The sequence below is a fragment of the Triturus cristatus genome, chromosome 8 (genome assembly GCF_964204655.1).
Source record: "Triturus cristatus chromosome 8, aTriCri1.1, whole genome shotgun sequence".
In the NCBI taxonomy this organism is placed as follows: domain Eukaryota; kingdom Metazoa; phylum Chordata; class Amphibia; order Caudata; family Salamandridae; genus Triturus; species Triturus cristatus.
The window spans coordinates 1,636,369,154-1,636,384,472 of NC_140591.1; the positions used below are offsets into that span (position 1 = coordinate 1,636,369,154).

The 15,319-nt window shown below is 46.2% G+C and overlaps 1 protein-coding gene across 3 annotated transcripts in view; it reads left to right on the top strand.

Moving 5' to 3' along the window:
- Nucleotides 1-15,319, top strand: part of LOC146808464 (transient receptor potential cation channel subfamily M member 2-like) — a 1,747,278-nt gene that overhangs the window by 1,684,297 nt on the left and 47,662 nt on the right. The window lies entirely within an intron of this gene.

The window sequence follows — 15,319 nt, forward strand, 5'->3', positions numbered from 1 at the left end:
ATCGATTTTTCTGGCTTAGGATGGTTTTTGTAGTCTAATACTTCTTTGGACATCAGCTGGCCATGTTTGAAATCTTTTGGCCACACCCTCACGTGCCTATTGGTTTATAAAAGTCGCATGTAATGGACTGCTTTTGTAAAACAAGCCTTAGATCAGAAAGGAGTGAATCCGAAGCATTGAAACGTCTCAGTACTCCACTAGAGATGAAAATTGGCAAACATGTTCTGGGCGGTCTTTCTCTGCCATCATACTTTTTGTACCCATGTAAATTGGGACCTGCTGTGCCCTGTGCATTAATTGTGCAGATCGTACACAATATTATTGAGGGTTACAACCTGTGGAGTCCTACTTCTAGTATGCCACCTCTTTGGCATGGGAATTTGCTGTTAAGTTGGGAGCAACATTGAGGGGAAAGAGGAAAAGCGCAGTGTCGAACACAGGCTTTTTAATGTAAGCAGGCTAAAAAGTCCAGAGCTGCATTTATCATGGAGGAAGCTAGAATTTCAGAGAAGAAAATGACCTCCTCTGTGGTTGAGTGCAGGTGGTCACTTGATGACAAAGCCTGGTCATTGTCACTTTTACAATGTTGTTCAGTGCCCTGTGTTCTAGCCCCATGAAGCATGATCCCTGCTTCAGACCCTACTGTAATAATGTTAGGAGAAATCAAATGGGGTTCAAGGCCGTAGAGCTGCAGCTTCGTGCGCCTTTCAAGGAAGCCACAAACATCATCTGCGGCGTCCCCCAGGGCTCCTCCCTCAGCCCAACGCTGTTCAACATCTACATGGCCCCCCTCGCACAAGTGGCCCGCCACGACCACCTCAACATCATCTCCTACGCCGACGACACTCAGCTCATCCTCTCCCTCACCAAGGACCCACGCACCGCCAAAACCAACATCCACGACGGAATGAATGCCATCGCCAACTGGATGAGGAGCAGCCGGCTGAAACTGAACTCGGACAAGACGGAGGTCCTTATCCTCGGACCCAACCCCTCAGCCTGGGACGACTCCTGGTGGCCGACCACTCTGGGGACAGCACCGACACCCACCGACCACGCACGCAATCTAGGATTCATCCTCGACTCCTCCCTCTCCATGTCCAAACAGGTCAACGCCATGTCCTCCTCCTGCTACAACACCCTCCGCACGCTTCGCAGGATCTACAAGTGGATCCCGACCGAAACACGAAGAACGGTGACAATGGCCCTCGTCAGCAGCAGGCTGGACTACGGCAACGCACTCTACGCCGGAATCCCAGCCAAACACCTACGACGACTACAGCGCATCCAAAATGCCTCTGCCCGACTGATCGTCAATGTTCCCCGCCGCAGCCACATCACCCCCCACCTGACAAACCTACAATGGCTCCCCGTCGACAAGAGGATCACCTACAAACTCCTCACCCACGCACACAAAGCACTCCACGGCACCGGACCAGCCTACCTGAACAGCAGACTCAGCTTCCACACCCCCACCCGCCAGCTCCGCTCCGCCAGCCTCGCCGCCGTCCCCCGCATCCAACGAACAACCTCTGGCAGCAGATGCTTTTCCTACCTCGCCGCCAAGACCTGGAACACCCTACCTACCTACCTACCCACCTACGGCAGACCGAAGACCTACTCACCTTCAGAAGACTCCTCAAGACCTGGCTCTTCGAGCAGTAACAAACACCCCCCCCCCCCCCCTCCCCAGCGCCTTGAGACCCTCACGGGTGAGTAGCACGCTTTACAAATACTATGATTGATTGATTGAAGGAAGTACGAGTCTAAGGGCTCAGGGAGGGTTTGGACATTTTAATCTTCGTTAAGAGACACACGCATGGGGCATGTCTGGTCTGCCTTGTTCTCAGGGGATGCGCCCTCTTCTCTCCATGAGCTTGTTTCCCACTCCAGATCAAGAGCAGGTTGCACATGGAAACTTGTCTAAGGAACAGAGCATCCAATTTTGGGAGCATTTAGCAGGAGTGAATAGAATCAGCCTTGTTTAGGTAAAGATCATATGGCATAATCCAGCTGTTAGAGGGGAAATATGTGGAAGGGCGTAAAATGGGTGAGCAATACACAAAACAGAAATACCAGCAATGTATAAATTAATATTGAGACTTTCTGACCTCCTAGCCTGGGTTCATGCTGGCTGACTGCACCCCATTGCCCTAAAGGTCCTCACAAGAGGACCCCTCCTGTTGGTTCTACCGGGCTTGTCCCCAAGTCCCCCCCTGCAACCTGTGTTCACAGGTGCCCAATGCTTTCTACCGGTGTAGCGTTCGAGGCTGCCAACCCAAACCAGCACCTATGCACCAGCACACGCCAGGCAAGTAAACTAAAGTGCTGATGGTTCTTTGGGATCTTGGACCCCTAGCACCTTGTGTACCAAAGCTTCTCCCTGAACTCCGACTACTAGTTCCTGTTTGCAGTATATGTCTTTCCTCCCATAGGATAACACTACCATGTTCAAGGCTCTTGCCTCAAAAACCATTGTGTGCATTTTTACTGTTTTCTTGTCAGATTTATAACTCCGAAGGTACTTACCTGCTATCAGTGACCTTTGTGTCTAAAAATATGTAGAAATATGTGTTATTTTCATGAATTGCTCTCAGCTTTCTTTTTGAGTGTGTGTACCATATATTGATTTGGTGTGTCCAGCAAATACTTAAGACTCCCCCCTGATAAGCGCAAGCTGCTCGACCTCACTACTACTAATAGAGCACTTGGGACTATTAAAGTAAGCCCTGTAAACCAAATAAGGGTCATCGGGAGTTTTTGCATGGTGTGCTCTTACATTGGCCCACAGCAAGCTGCTCGACCTCACTACTACTAATAGAACACTTGGGACTGTTAAAGTAAGCCCTGTAAACCAAATAAGGGTCATCGGGAGTTTTTGCATGGTGTGCTCTTACATTGGCCCACAGCAAGCTGCTCGACCTCACTACTACTAATAGAACACTTGGGACTGTTAAAGTAAGCCCTGTAAACCAAACAAGGGTCATCGGGAGTTTTTGCATGGTGTGCTCTTACATTGGCCCACAGCAAGCTGCTCGACCTCACTACTACTAATAGAGCACTTGGGACTGTTAAAGTAAGCCCTGTAAACCAAATAAGGGTCATCTGGGGTTTTTGCATGGTGTGCTCTTACATTGGCCCACAGCAAGCTGCTCGACCTCACTACTACTAATAGAGCACTTGGGACTGTTAAAGTAAGCCCTGTAAACCAAATAAGGGTCATCTGGGGTTTTTGCATGGTGTGCTCTTACATTCGCCCACATCATAGAAAGCTAGCTTACTAGAGTGAAACAATCCTCAGGACGCCCAAAAAATGTAATTCATCACAGTCAACTCATTCACATTTCCCAAAATCTTTTACACTCCTCCTTCAAAGGCTTTTTATCTGCTCAACCTTCCATCACAAACCTCTTGACATCCACTTCGACCAAATCATCCTCGCAAGATTTTCTCAATTTTTCTTTGGTAATAGCAATAATTCTTCCCTCACAAGTCCACGCCACACTCACAGCGTTCCAAATTCTCATTGAAATGTCTACCAAGGGCAATAAACAATCAGCTACCTTGTTCCTAGTACCGGAAAGATAACAACATTTATACCAATAATCTAAAAACCTCACAGACATTCTTTCAATTCTGGGAGTAGCATTTAGCAACCCCTCAGGGGTCAAAAGTTTCAATAATATTTTGTCATCACACCTAATTTCGACCTCATAACCCCACACAGAGTTCCTGAAGCATTGCCAGAGTTTCTTTCTCAATTACAGAGTGTTGTTCTTGGGAAAGTGCTAATGCCCTAGAAGCAAATGCCCCCATGAACTCACTACCCTTGATGCCTGTCTGACTGAGCACTGCTCCTGTACCTCTGTTACTAGCGACTGTGGTCGAATCCATTTACATTTATTGCCATAATATTTTTTTTTGATACATTCAAAATCGATCGTAATTCACTTGACCAACTAAATTGCACCTTATTTTTTAAGAATCTTAGAAGTGGGAGTGGGCCATCGCTGACAGCAGTACATTATTCTTCCTTCAGTTTTATCTCATCAGCTGTACTTTGAATTAATATTTTGAAAACTCCGCTCTTAAACCATTACCCTGCAAGATCTGTAAAACTTCACCATGGCGTCATGCAGCTCCTTATTCTTGCCCATGAGTAAGAAGTCATCTTGGAAAAATATGGCACCTGTACTGTCCTTGAATAATATGTGCATAACTTTTGAAAAACGGCTGCCGCCAAAGCTAGTCCGAACGACATACGCACATAATAGAAACATTAACGGTATCACAAAGGCTGTAACATTTCCACCACTATACTGTTGTTCAAATTCCTCAAGTACGCATTCCACATGTAAGCGAATCTTACCGTTAGCACATCTTGCAACACCTATCAGACCAATCCACTAAGCAGTGTCCACTAGTTTGATTATTCACTCCCTTAGCAACCTTTCAATTTATTGATTCACTTCCATTCTTAGTACCCAAGAGATTTCCCTAAAGTTATGCACTTTGAGAATGGCATCTTCTTTCAGCACTATCTTATGTATATACCCTTCAATGTACCAATTTTTCTTGAAAATACTCCTTGAAAAGTATTTCTAAATTAAACACTGTCTACACTGCTAGTAACCAATACTTGTTCCTGGTTGTTTGAATCTAAGATAATGTTCAATGCTGTCTGGTTGACCCACCCTAATTCGGGTGGATCCTCTTCCGTCCCATAAAGGTTAGTGATGGTTCTTCTTCCTTTGAATTAAAAGGTCAATCTCCTGTAACCTACCATTGGTATTGGTTCCCTAATGAAACCTTTGGGGTGACATCTGAAGGGCATAATGAATTTTCTAACACACAAGCAAATTTTTCATCCCACACCCTAGTGTCCACCATGGAGTATGGTGCCCCCACAATCTATCTAATCTATCCACCGCACCAATCCTAATACAGCAGACAGGCTTGTTCCTAGATTGTTTGGAAAGGTGATTCACACTCTCATTCTCCCGAGATTTCTTAATTTCCAAAACACACTCATTCTTATTATGAATACAATCTTCACTTGATTTATCTGATTCAGATTCTGAATCTGATGAATGAATGAATGAAAATGAAAATGGATTTATACAGCGCGGTTGCTGCCCTGGGGCGTCCAAGCGCTAGAGGAACCAGATGGGGGGTGTAGTGAGGATAACAGAACTGGGAGGAGGGGGGAGGGGCTGAATTGTTACCGAGATTTGAACAGATGTGTTTTTAGTTGTTTACGGAAGGAGGCGAGGTTGGGGTTAGATCTCAGGTAGAGGGGAAGGGAGTTCCAGATTTTTGAGGCGTTGAAGGCGAACCTTCTTCCGCCTGCTCTAGTCCTTTTAATTCTGGGGACTGTTGCCATGAAAGCCTGACTAGAGCGTAGGTCTCTGCCTGGATGATATTGGCTGACTAGGCTACGCATGATTTTGGGGCCCGAGTCCCAGAAGGCCTGGTGGGCAATACACATTGCTTTGAAAGAGAATCTTTTTCGTACTGGTAGCCAATGAAGGCTGGTCAGTGCCTCCCTAACTGAGGTTCTGCGGGGAGTTTGCAGTAAGGTACGGGCCGCGCAGTTCTGTACCAGCTGCAGTCTGTTCAATGTGTACTCTGGGGCTCCCAGGTAAAGGGCGTTGTTCGAGTCAAGACGTGACTGTATTATGCCCTGTATGGCTGTTTGTTTTGCCTCCATCGGGAGTAGGTGGAGAACCTTCTTCAATGTCCGGAGAAGTCCAAAGCAGGTGGCGGAAAGCTTTGTGGTCTGAGTGTTAAGAGAGAGATTCCTGTCCAGCCATACCCCGAGGCTTTTGATGTTATCCTTCGGAACCGGGGGGGGGCCTAGACAGGTGGGCCATAATGACTTGAAGAGGGTCGGGTCAGCCGGGCCCAGGAGCATAAGCTCCGTTTTGTCCCCATTGAGCTTTAGCGATGACAGGGTCATCCAGGACTTCACCTCCTCCAGGCATTTGGTTAGACCCCCTGACAGAGGATGTTGGGCTTCCTGCGCTAGGGAGACCACCAGCTGTGTGTCGTCCGCATAGGATATGATCTTAACTCCATACGGACGAACTACCTCAGCCAGTGGCCTCATATAGATATTAAAAAGCGCAGGGCTTAGAGAGGAGCCCTGGGGGACTCCATACTTCAGGGGTATGCTGGAGGAGACTGTTTGTCCGTCAAACACCTGGAACGACCTGTTGCTTAGGAAAGATTTTAGCCAGAGCCAGGCCTTGTCCACGATGCCGACGTTTGACATGCGGTTCAGTAAAGTGATATGACTGACCGTGTCAAACGCCGCGCTGAGATCAAGGAGGACCACTGCCACTGATCCTCCTTGATCAAGGATTTTCCTGGACTCCTCGACGACCATAAGGAGTGCGGACTCTGTTCCGTGCTTAGGCCTGAACCCTGTCTGGGTAGGGTCCAACAGCTGATTGTTTTCCAGATAGCTAACCAGTTGGAGGTTGATGTACTTCTCCGCAATTTTGCTCACCCAGGGGAGTAGTGAAATCGGACGGTAATTGGCGAAGTCCGATGGATCTAGATTTGGCTTTTTTATTAGTGCTCGAACCATTGCCCGTTTCCAGGCAGGCGGAACAATGGCAGAGTCAATGGATGCATTCACGAGATTCTTGATGATGGGTAGAACCGTCTGAGATGCGAGTAACATTGTCTCTGGAGGGGCCGGGTCGCTTGGAGAGCCAGATTTCACTTTCCGAGCCATAGATTCAACCATTTCCAGGTCCATGCAGGGAAAATGGTCAAGTGTAGAAAAGGGGGCTAGCTCAAGGTCTGACCCCCTGTTGTTATCCTGAGCTGTCGGAGAAGTAGTACTGATTGGGAAGGAAGTGTATATCTTATTTACTTTGGCCGAGAAGAATTCTGCCAAGTCGTTGCATTGGGAAACTGATTTCTCCTCGTGTACACTAGGGGGAGGTGGTTTTGTCAGTTTCTGCAGAGTTTGGAAGATTTCCCTGGATTTAGAATTTGAGGCTAGGATCTTGTTCGAGAAGTATGCTGTTTGGGCAGTTTTTATCTCCTCTTTATATGCTTTTATTTCTTCCCGATATCGGGTTTTGTCCTCCATGGAGTAATTTAAGCGCCATTTTCTTTCTGCTTTTCGGCATTGGCGTTTTTTGTTCCTGAGGGCTTCCGAGTACCATGGTGCTGTTTTGTGGGATCGTTTTGCCGTGGATTTCTTAAGGGGGAGGCTGGTTTCAAGGGAATGCAGAATCCAACTTTCGTACTCCTGGTTTGCCAGACAAGGATCTTCGTTATTTGAGGGAAGTTTTTCCAATAGTTTGTTTGTCCATTCATCCACTTGTATCCGTGCCCACGATCTAGCAAATCTAGTCGAGGGGGTTGGAGGAATGCATATCTCAGTGGACCAGGTGAAGGGCACCAGAGAATGGTCAGTCCAGGGGAGGGGGAGTGGGGATTCAGTTGAGAGCTCCGCACAGTTGCTAAATACTGGATCTAAGAGGTGTCCCTTCATATGGGTTGAGGTGTTTACTCGTTGAGTGAGTTGTAGTGCGGCCAGGTCGTCGGCCAAGGTAGTGGCCGTTGAGTCTGATGGCGAATCAAAATGTAAATTAAGGTCGCCTAACACAGTGAAGTTGGCGGCAGTGCAGATGCGTGGTGCCACTGTTGCTGGTAGACAGTTATAAAATTGTTTTGGGGGGCCGGGTGGACGGTATATCAAGGTGCCCGAGAGGCAGTGATTGGGGGAAAACTCCAGCGAGAAGGCTACATTTTCACAATCTGGAATGTTTTCCACGGTGAGTCTGCAGCGATATTGATCTTTGAATATGATTGCTAGTCCTCCCCCTCTGCCGTCTGGGCGGTCTTGACGAGTGATTTGATAACCAGAGGGGAGGGCGGCTACCACATCAGGGTCGGATTCTGGCGTTAACCATGTTTCCGTGAGAAACAGTGCGTCCGGCTTGTGTTCCTCCAGTAGGAGGAATATTTCCACCTTGTGTTTGGGAAGGGATCTACAGTTTAAAAGGAGCATGCGGTATTCATACTTCAGGGTTTTTTTCTGCCATATGGGGAGGGGCGCGCTACATTTTGGACAAGTAGCTGGAAGGGGTGTGATGTCAAGATCATACCTCAAACATTCATGTCCCACAGGTCTCAAGTCGTGAAGCGCGTCTGGGCTGTAGGCTATGGTCTCTTTTGCCTGGGTTGTTAGGGGTGTGGCCCCTGGCCCGGACTCGGCGCGGACGAGCGCGGACAAGCGCAGACGAGCTTGCCTTATGCGCGCCTTCGGCACGCATTCGTCACGCCCGCTGCGCTCGTCCGCTGCGCTTCCTGAATGGACACATTTTTATAGGAGGCAGATCAGGACGCGAGTGAGGGGGCGTGGCCTATGTCCTCGTAATGGCGACGAGGTAGACAAACACTCTCCGGTGGCAGCGTATTGTTCAGCTGACCTCCAGGGGTTTGTGCAGTGCTGGGTGCTCAAAGGGGTGAGTGCAGCGAAATGCTTTTAAAAAAACACACAACAGCAATTTACAATTTTAAAAAATGCAGCGTTTCCGCTCTACTCCCGGCTCAAGCCTCAGGAGGTTCCTTTTTTACAATGAGCAGCGCTAGAATTCAGCGCGCTTTTGTATCAGGACGCTAGTGAGGGGGCGTGGCCTATCCGGTGGGCGTGGCCTATGTTCTCGTAATGGCGGCGAGGTAAACAAACACTCTCCGGTGGCAGCGTATTGTTCAGCTGACCTCCAGGGGTTTGTGCAGTGCTGGGTGCTCAAAGGGGTGAGTGCAGCGAAATGCTTTTAAAAAACACACAACAGCAATTTACAATTTTAAAAAATGCAGCGTTTCCGCTCTACTCCCGGCTCAAGCCTCAGGAGGTTCCTTTTTTACAAATGATCCAGAATAACCTTTAACAACACCTAGGTTTCTGTTAAATTTACTCTTCCTACAGACTTTAGGGAAGTGTCCAATAGTACCACACTCTCTACACATTTCATTGTGTGCAGGACATTTCCTATTATAGGCTTTGTGGTCCTTACTACCACACCATAGCATTTCTTTTCTTGTTGCTTGGAAGAGTACTTCCTATTTTCATTTTGACTTAAGGTTTCCTTCTTTTTCTTTTGTTTGACTTTGCGTACAACCTCCTTCTGCTCATCTGTAGAATTTACTACAGCTGCTTTGGCACACTTATTACAGATTTCAGCCTTTTTAACTACCGAAATCACATCACTGAGGCAAGCTTCTCCATAAATCCATAGTCTCTCCTGAGCATGCTCATTGTTGACATGCATTATTGTTGGCCTCGTTGTGTAAGGCACCAAACCTACAGGTTAGTGCCAGTTCTCTTAGAGCAGAAATATACTCTTCAATAGGTTCCAGTTTATTCTCCTCCCTCCTGATTAAATTGTCTATTAATTGCTATGGAAGCTGATGTAGAGTAATATCTGTCTAAATCCTTCATAGCCTTCTAAAATACATCAGAGTTACTAGAAGTACGGGGCATCTTTTCCATAGAATTATACACAAGAACCCTTGAACATCCAATTAATGCAGAAGAATCTTCTTTTTTGTACTTGTGAAAGCTCCTCGCCTTTGATTGTGTCTATGGAATTTAAGAAATATTGTTTCTATTCATTAGACTAAATAGGTGGATTTCCCGCATCTGTCAAAAATGGTTGTGCTGGTGTTAAGGAGAAAGTATGCGAAGCACACATTTTCCCTTAACAGTAAATACAGTGGATCACCCTGAAATAAAAGAGTAGCTCCATTACAATGTTCAATTCACAAGCACTTTTATATAATTAAAGAAATACCCAAAGGTTCCAGAGTATTCCTCTCCAAGACAACATGCATCAGTAACCCATAGTGACTCAGAGCTGCCAAGGTTTCAGATTGCCATGTGTGACATTTTCATAATTTCAGTGTCATTTTGAGTGACATTTCAACAACTATGAGTGACACTTTCTCAAGAGCAAAATGAAGCACAGAGGACAAGGTCATAATCCCCAGAGCAAGAAAAGCGCGAATGGGAGCTCGCTCCTTCAGCTATCTGGCCTCGAAGCGCTGGAATGCACCTCCTCTCTCTTTGCGGAGTGATCCATCGGAGTCACTCTTTAGGAAGAAGCTGAAGACCTGGCTCTTCTGGAGTCAGGCTCTGAGGGGTGATGCGGTGTCCAGCCTTTGCTCCCTATGAGGTAGCTGCCGTAGCGTGGGGACACACTAGCTTGTGTAACCATGTGCTTTACAAGCTTGATTATTATTATTATTAATAAGGAAAACATAAATATCAGAAATTAAAACCATTTGAGCAATAACAAACTGTAAGAACATCTGAAAACTGGTGCAAAGCAACAGAAATGGAAGGGCAACAGTCCGCTGATTTCGGGACTCGACAGCCGGCTAGCCGCATACAGCACAGCCCTGGGCGAGCCTCAGAAGAGTCAAGCATAGCTGCCAGGTTTTCAGATTGCTGATACGCGACATTTTCATGGTTTCAGTGTACTTTTGACATTCTACCACTAAATATGTGATACTGAGTGACACCTAATCACAAGTAAAACTAAGGAATTAAGTCCAAGTAAAGAGCTAAAGTGTTTGTGTGTGAACATCTGATCAATACCCTTCACATGCATTTCTACCCTGGAAACACTCATATAAGGCTGAGGCTAATAAATGTACAAGCACGTAGAATTTATGAAGTTGGAAGTGGCATCAACGTAATGGTAACAATCTCCTCTTCTTAATCAGGGTTGACATTCTGTGTGTTTAGTGTTTAGTTTCTATGTACATAAATCACACATGTGAAAAGGATTTTTGAACATTGTTGCAGCCTGCCATTCTTTTTTCTGTTTAATATGGCCCAGATCAGAAATCAGTGTGAACTGGCATATTAACCCTAAGCGCTACTTTATTAGCGAAAACTGCCACTAAAGTAAACACTGATCTCGGCCGAAAAAATCATTATTCACTAGTTATCTTGACATTTTTATTGTTGCCTGAAAACCCATGTCATTTATACAAAAGTAAAAGTTCCACAAGTAACAAAAAATGATCTCTGTGAGCAAAGTAACTTACAGGTATCATCCAACTTCATAAAATACAGTTTGCGAATATGCAGCATGGCTCAGTGTACACATTCACGTTCCAAGTTTCCAGCAGAAATTACCCCTTGTGCAAGTAAATCATCGCAAGCCAAATAAATGTACACAAAAACTTCGACATTAACCTAAACATTTATATCAATGTAGCAGGGTTAAATGGTTTAATTTTTTACACTTACTATGTGTGTCTCTGAGTCATTGGAGTTGCAGGTAGTAAAATAGAGCCTAGCTGCTGCCGATGGCTGGGTTGCTGAGTGTATGTCACGATCCCTGGTTGCAGACAGGAGTTGGAAGTTTGCACAAGAGGGAGAAGTCATAGCACAGAGCGCGCAAGGAGCCTATGCAGTGCGTGACACCGCTTTGGCCCGAGAGCCGTGCCTGTGTCTTTTAAAGATACTCAGCGCACAGTCGCTTTTAAAGACACTCGGCACAGAGTAGCTTTTAAAGACACTCGGCACAGAGTAGCTTTTAAAGACACTCGGCACAGAGTAGCTTTTAAAGACACTCGGCACAGAGTAGCTTTTAAAGACACTCGGCACGGAGTAGCTTTTAAAGACACTCGGCACAGAGTAGCTTTTAAAGACACTCGGCACAGAGTAGCTTTTAAAGACACTCGGCACAGAGTAGCTTTTAAAGACACTCGGCACAGAGTAGCTTTTAAAGACACTCGGCACAGAGTAGCTTTTAAAGACACTCGGCAGAGAGTGGCTTTTAAAGACACTCAGCACAGTCACTTTTAAATACACTTGCCACAGAGTAGCTTTTAAAGACACTCAGCAGAGAGTGGCTTTTAAAGACACTCAGCAGTGAGTAGCTTTTAGAGACACTCAGTACACAGTAGCTTTTAAAAGACACTCAGCACACATTACCTTTTAAAGACACTTAGCACAGAGTAGCTTTTAGAGACACCCAGCACACAGTAGCTTTTAAAGACACTCAGCACACAGTAGCTTTTAAAGACACTCAGCACAGAGTGGCTTTTAAAGACACTCAGCACAGAGTGGCTTTTAAAGACACTCAGCACAGAGTGGCTTTTAAAGACACTCTGCAGTAGCTTTTAAAGACACTAAGCACAGAGTAGCTTTTAAAGACACTCAGCACAAAGTAGCTTTTAGGGACACTCAGCACAAATTAGCTTGTAAAGACACTCAGCACACAGTCGCTTTTAAATACACTTGGCACAGAGTAGCTTTTAAAGACACTCCGCACACAGTCGCTTTTAAAGACACTCAGCACACAGTGGCCTTTAAAGACACTCAGCACAGAGTGACCTTTAAAGGCTCTCAGCACAGAGTGGCCTTTAAAGGCTCTCAGCACAGAGTGGCCTTTAAAGGCTCTCAGCACAGAGTGGCCTTTAAAGGCTCTCAGCACAGAGTGGCCTTTAAAGGCTCTCAGCACAGAGTGGCCTTTAAAGGCTCTCAGCACAGAGTGGCCTTTAAAGGCTCTCAGCACAGAGTGGCCTTTAAAGGCTCTCAGCACAGAGTGGCCTTTAAAGGCTCTCAGCACAGAGTGGCCTTTAAAGGCTCTCAGCACAGAGTGGCCTTTAAAGGCTCTCTGCACAGAGTGGCCTTTAAAGGCTCTCTGCACAGAGTGGCCTTTAAAGGCTCTCTGCACAGAGTGGCCTTTAAAGGCTCTCAGCACACAGAGTGGCCTTTAAAGGCTCTCAGCACACAGAGTGGCCTTTAAAGGCTCTCAGCACACAGAGTGGCCTTTAAAGGCTCTCAGCACACAGAGTGGCCTTTAAAGGCTCTCAGCACACAGAGTGGCCTTTAAAGACACTCGGCACACAGTAGCTTTTAAAGACACTCGGCACACAGTAGCTTTTAAAGACACTCGGCACACAGTAGCTTTTAAAGACACTCGGCACACAGTAGCTTTTAAAGACACTCGGCACACAGTAGCTTTTAAAGACACTCGGCACACAGTAGCTTTTAAAGACACTCGGCACACAGTAGCTTTTAAAGACACTCGGCACACAGTAGCTTTTAAAAACTCTCAGCACAGAGTAGCTTTTAAAGACACTCAGCACACAGTGGCTTTTAAATACTCTCAGCACACAGTGGCTTTTAAAGACACTCGGCACACAGTGGCGTTTAGAGACACTCGGCACACAGTGGCTTTTAAAGACACAGCACAGAGTGGCTTTTAAAGACATTCAGCACACAGTAGCTTTTAAAGACACTGCACACAGTGGCATTTAAAGACACTGCACACAGTGGCATTTAAAGACACTCAGCACACAGTAGCTTTTAAAGACACTCTGTACAGAGTGGCTTTTAAATACACTCGGCACAGTGTAGCTTTTAAAGGGATGTATGATAGTACATCGCAAACCATTACAACGCGGGCTTTTAGCACGCAGTTTCCACATCGCAAAAACTTTTACTTCGCACGATTTTCCACCGCATGGCGTTTCAACGCCAATGTTGTTTACCCTATAGCACAATCCGTTACGACGCATACAGAAATATCGCACGCCATTACAACGCGCAATGTTTTCTCTTTTTGGCTCGTAAACTCCCTAGAATTAGGCTGCAGCGAAACCAGGGCGTTTTGTGTTGTGAGGTTGTCTTGTAATAGCGGTACATTTACCTTACAATGTGTATTTTGGTTTCTATCGGGCCAAGATCTTCGCGATTCCCAAATGGACTTGAAAGAATTCTCTCAGGAAATCAAATTTAGCACCTGTGGTCACAGGTTTTTTATGGAGCCCAGCGCTTTATCTTATATATTGATGGGAGTAAAATGATAAAGGTGGCACTTTATTAAAGGATTGCACTCGTACATGCTTTGCAAAATGTATCATCTTTGGAGACAGTAATAAAAACAAGCATTTACAATGCTATATGTCTCGCATCTGCATCTAGATGTGCGATCTAAAAAATGTAGTGCTATTGGCACATCAGAACAATGCCGTGACCTTCGTTAATGCAGGTTATTTTCCGTAACTAGTGCCACACTAAGCCGATCGATGTTGGCCCACATGGCATGAAACGCTGTTTTCAACGAGACACCGGAAGTGGTTTCATTTACACCATGACGTGTGCGGGTGTTAGTTGAGTTGTCTCTCTTGTGCCACCTCTCGCTTTACGTCCAACTAGTTGCTCGTTCCATCCAGTTTTGCCAGTGAGGACCCCGTACAATCTGCTTTTCTGCGCCCTAGATATTAAAGCACAAGTTCTGAGGGGGGCTACATCTATTTTTCAAGCTTTTCTTTCAATATTGAGTATCATTTTCTCTTGTGGACTAAGTGTTATCGCCCCTTCCCTGTGACTGCTCGGATATGTGTAAAATACCGCCCACAGTTCAAACAACATTTCACGCATGGCCGCCTCACCGAGAGGTGGGATTAACATGCGTGACAGTTTAGTTTATGGCAGCACAGCAGTGCTGGTGGTAATTCATTTTGAGGTCCTTGGTTTCGGGGCACAATGTTCCTGTGCGTCACTGCGTGTTTGCGATCCATCCACCCATCCATCATGAATTTACCCATCCATCTCACTTTTCTCCATCCACCCATCCATCATGCATTTACCCATCCATCCATCCATCCATCCATCCATCATGCCCCCATTCACCCATCCATCCATCCATCCACTCACCATCCATCCATCCATCCAGCATCCTGTCACAATTTTAAACATCCATCCATCCACCCACCCATCCATCATGCATTTACCCATCCATCCACCCATGCATCCACCCACCCATCCATCCATCCATCCATCCATCATGCATTTAGCCATCCATCCATCCATCATGCCCCCATTCACCCATCCATCCACCCACTCACCCATCCATCCATCCAGCATCCTGTCACAATTTTACACATCCACCCACCCATCCATCATGCATTTACCCATCCATCCATCCATCCACCCATCCATCCATCCACCCATCCATCATGCATTTACCCATCCATCCCACTTTTCTCCTTCCATCCATCATCCTGTCACAATTTTACACATCCATCCATCCACCCACCAATCCATCATGCATTTACCCATCCATCCATCCATCCATCCATCCATCCATCATCCTATCACGGAAGGTGTAAAAGTTCTAATTTGCCATTCGTGCGTAAACGTGTCAAAATATATTGGCGAGCATCTTTCTTGGGGGGGGGGGGGGGTTCGGGGGTGGGGGGGGGTCGTAAAAGCTGCCATTCGTGCATAAACTTGTCTAAATATATTGCCGACCATCTTTCTTGGGGG